General features: G+C 41.1%; 1 non-coding gene across 1 annotated transcript; it reads right to left on the reverse strand.

The window, feature by feature from the left end:
- Positions 1-512: 512 nt before the first annotated feature.
- LOC124521389 (U6 spliceosomal RNA) lies at positions 513-619 on the reverse strand. Its single transcript, XR_006964487.1, has one exon. It is a non-coding gene; the product is annotated as a U6 spliceosomal RNA (small nuclear RNA).
- Between the last annotated feature and the right edge of the window lie 3,550 nt (positions 620-4,169).

Consider the following 4,169-nt stretch of genomic DNA (forward strand, 5'->3'; position numbering starts at 1 on the left):
CAGCGCCTACGGCATTAATTCTCACTAGGGATTTGGCTTGGGGGAGAGTGGTATCTGTGGTGAGGGAAAGATAGGAATGCCAAAGACAGCCTGATATTTGTTAAGCAGTAACATTTCAGAGCACAGATTCTATAGACAGAAGGCATGGGGTCAGGTCCCAGTTTTAGCATTTAGTGCTTAATCTTCTATACTCCATTTGCAAAATGTGGGTGTTAGTAGTAAGTCTCTTTCAGGGGTGTTTCGAGTTAAGCTGCATAAAAGACTTCAAGTGGTGCATGACACATTATGTCCTTTGTAAGTGCCAGCTAATAATATTATTATGTTTCTTTAGTCCTCTGCAGTGGACTCCTTTCTGAGCCAGGTAGGGAGAGGGACTGCAGGAGGGATTCTGGGAGACCCAGGGACTCTGGCAGCACTGTGTTTATTTCCAATCAAAAAAATGTACCCCAGAGAGGGAAAAAGAACTCTTTGCCTGACACTTTGAGGAACATACCAAACATGATTCTTTTTTTTTTTTAATGGTATGCCTCACGAATTTGCATGTGATCCTTGCACAGGGGCCCTGCTAATCTTCTCTGTATCATTCCAGTTTTAGTATATGTGCTGCTGAAGCGAGCACCCAAACATGATTTTTGATTCAGTGACAACCCTGGGCTTTAGAACCTTCAGGGTTTCCTTTGGGAACATCAGGAGACAGTACAGCTTTCATGGAGGGACCAGCACCAATGTCCTTTTTGGTAAGGCAACCAGTGCTGGTGAGGGCAGTTGAAAGGAAGAACTGGAGAGGCCTGTTTGTGCATACAGAAGTCAAGCCCTAATGCTCTCAGAGATCCAATAAGGGGCACTTTCAGGTGGCAAAAGTCCTGTATGCAAAAGCTGGCAAAGTCTTGGGAAACTCCAGTTACACAAATAAAAGAGATCTCACCAAATACACTGATTCTCAGGAAGAGTGTCTTGAAGACTTTTACATCTTTTCTTGCTATCTTACCTTTTTTTTTAATTACAAGGAAAAATTGATTAGAAAATTGTCTTCTTTTTAATGGTTCAGGTGAAGTGTCATATGAAAATAGCATTTTTTTTTCTATCAAATGTGATCTCTTGATATTTTATCTTTACCTGCTACCTAAACCACATGGTTGTTTCCACAATATCTGGGATTTAAACATATTATTAGTTCTGCCTATGGGAACTGGAAAACAGGCTGAGAAGGTATTTACTTACTGCCTCTACTCAGGGTTTCGAGCTCATTCTTGTGGATGCTGCCTCAAATTTACCATCCTTGCCCTCCATCTTTAAACTTTTTTTTTAATGTTTATTTATTTTTGAAGGAGAGAGAGACAGAGCATGAGCAGAGGAGGGGCAGAGAGAGAGGGAGACACAGAATCCCAAGCAGGTTCTGGGTTCTGAGCTGTCAGCACAGAGCCGGACGTGGGGCTCAAACTCACGAACTGTGCCTGAGCCGAAGTTAGTTGCTTAACTGACAGAGCCACCCAGGCGCCCCTTGCCCTCCATCTTTAATATTACTCAATTAATAGTGTCATTGGAAATGCTGACGCAAATATTGTTAGCAAAGCCAAGATAATCATTGGAGCAATGATTGATACCTCTGTGCTTGCTGATGATATAATTTACTTAGCAGGTTTCATCTCAGTGCTAGGTAAACATAAAGCTGGTGTGAACATGAGCCTGGGTATGCATCTGTCATGTGTTCCTTGTTGAATGAATGAACTGGCTGTTGGTGCTTGAGGATTGATCTTGTCTTTGCTGTCCTAGTCAGGCAAGATCTGTGATCAGTGTCTTAAGAGTTTAGCATGTAATTGCTCTCTAAACAATTGCTTCATACATTCTAGTATTCTCTTTCCAGATAGATGATCATTTCTTGAAAGCAAGAGTCTTTTTACACTTCATAGTTATTTCTGCAGTATTTAGCAGAGTCCAGAACATATAAAGGCTTAATAAACATTTAATTGCTTCTGGAAAAAAAAAAGGTGCAGCAAAGGAAAAAAAAAGAGTGCAACCAAGCAAACATTTTCTCCTTTCAGTTCAGGTAGCATTTATATTCCTTTTGCTCATATGCTATTTCTGCTGTAAGAAGGGATTAGCCTCCTCTATTTCCCTTACTTCTCCACACCTGCCGTCAGAATGTGGCTGATGTGGACTTTTTCCACACTAGAGAAGATACTGCTGCCATGTCGATAATATTGAAAGAAGGAGTGAGGATTTATAGGAAAGTTGGTTGTAAGAAACACCCTTTGCATTGTGAAACTCAGATCTATTGTGAGTCAGCAGTGATGGTGAAAATACACAGAATGCAATGGCAGTCTAATGGGGCTGAATAACATCAGACTGATGCCTAAAATGAACATGTGGTGGAACAGAATGCAGAAATGAGAAACAAGTTTCTACAGATGGATCCTTATTAATTTATACAATAAGTGTACCTCTTTGTGTCCCCATTTCGTTGGAGCAAAGTTTTGCTAACCATGCAAATATTAGACATTTACTTGCATAATTTCCCTTGTGTATTTTTACATACACTACATGTTGAAAATGCAATTGAGAATTGGATTTTTCTCACAATTGCTCTCTTTTACTGTTTTGACACAGAAATTATTGTTAATAGACTTCTCCATGAGGATTATGCCTTTCTTTCCAAATGTTGAACACAATGTTAAATGAAATGAGCAGGCCACGCAATTCCTTAAACACAAAAGCTATTCAGCCCTCCTACTCTTCTACTTCTGTGCAAGTGCTCCCTCTCAATCCTTTTCTTTTTCCTTCTGACTTTTACCAGTTCTGGGCAGGAGATCTAGGCCTGTTGATACCTCTCAACTCCCATCTGGGGGTGTGTTTTAGTTTCTGTCTGCCATAATAAAATACCACAAACTGAGTGACTTAAACAACAGAAATTTATTTTCTCACTGTTTTGGAGGCTGCAAGTCCAAGATCAGGTGCCCACAGTGTTAGTTTCTCCTGAGGCCTCTCTGTTGGCTTGCATTTGGCTGCCTTTTCACTATTTCCTCATATGGTTGTCCTGCCTGTGTTTTCTGTGTCATGATCTTCTCTTCTTCTTCTTTTTTTTTTTTTTTAATTTTTTTTTTCAACGTTTATTTATTTTTGGGACAGAGAGAGACAGAGCATGAATGGGGGAGGGGCAGAGAGAGAGGGAGACACAGAATCGGAAGCAGGCTCCAGGCTCTGAGCCATCAGCCCAGAGCCCGACGCGGGGCTGGAACTCACGGACCGCGAGATCGTGACCTGGCTGAAGTCGGACGCTTAACCGACTGCGCCACCCAGGCGCCCCTCTTCTTCTTTTTTTTAATGGTTACTTATTTTTTGGGTGCCTGGGTGGTTCAGTCGGTTAAGCGTCTGACTTCAGCTCAGGTCATGATCTCACAGTTTGTGAGTTCAAGCCCCACGTTGGGCTCTGTGCTAACAGCTCAGAGCCTGGAGCCTGCTTCAGATTCTGTGTCTCCCTCTCTCTCTCTACCCCTCTCCCATTCATGCTCTGTCTCTCTCTGTCTCAGAAATAAATAAACATTAAAAAAATTATTAATGTTTACTTATTTTTGAGAGAGAGAAAGAGGGGCGGGGGGGGAGGATCCAAAGGGGGCTCTACACTGACAGCAGAGAGCCTGAGTAAGGGGCTCAAACTCATGAAACATGAGATCATGACCTGAGCCAAAGTCAGACACAACCAACTGAGCCACCCAGGCCTCCCATGATCTTCTTTTCTTATAAGGACGCTAGTTATATTGGATTATGGCCCACCATTATGACCTCACTTTAACTTAACTTAATTATCTTTTTAGAGGCACTATCTCCAAATGCAGTCACAATCTAAGGTACAGGAGTTAGGGCTTCAACATTTGAATTTTTCGGGGACACATTCAGCTCATAACATGGTATTACTTGAAAATGTTGTGCCTGTCTAGTCTTGTTTTATTTAGAATAAAGATACATAAGGTCCGTGCATTATTTTTGAAATATTAGAATTGATGCCATCTTTCAAATACATAGAAATTATTTTGTTCTCTTAAATGATTAAACTAGTAATTTTCAATGAAGGCAGGACAGCTCCTGGTAGCATTTTAGAAATTTTTTGGAAGTTTTTGGTTGTCGCAATGATTGAGGGTGCTACTATGTAAGGCATAGCATCTGATTCTTTT

This window comes from Lynx rufus, unplaced genomic scaffold (genome assembly GCF_022079265.1).
Source record: "Lynx rufus isolate CCGP_SWC_20201006 ecotype Redwood Valley unplaced genomic scaffold, mLynRuf1.p SCAF_3, whole genome shotgun sequence".
NCBI classification, from domain to species: domain Eukaryota; kingdom Metazoa; phylum Chordata; class Mammalia; order Carnivora; family Felidae; genus Lynx; species Lynx rufus.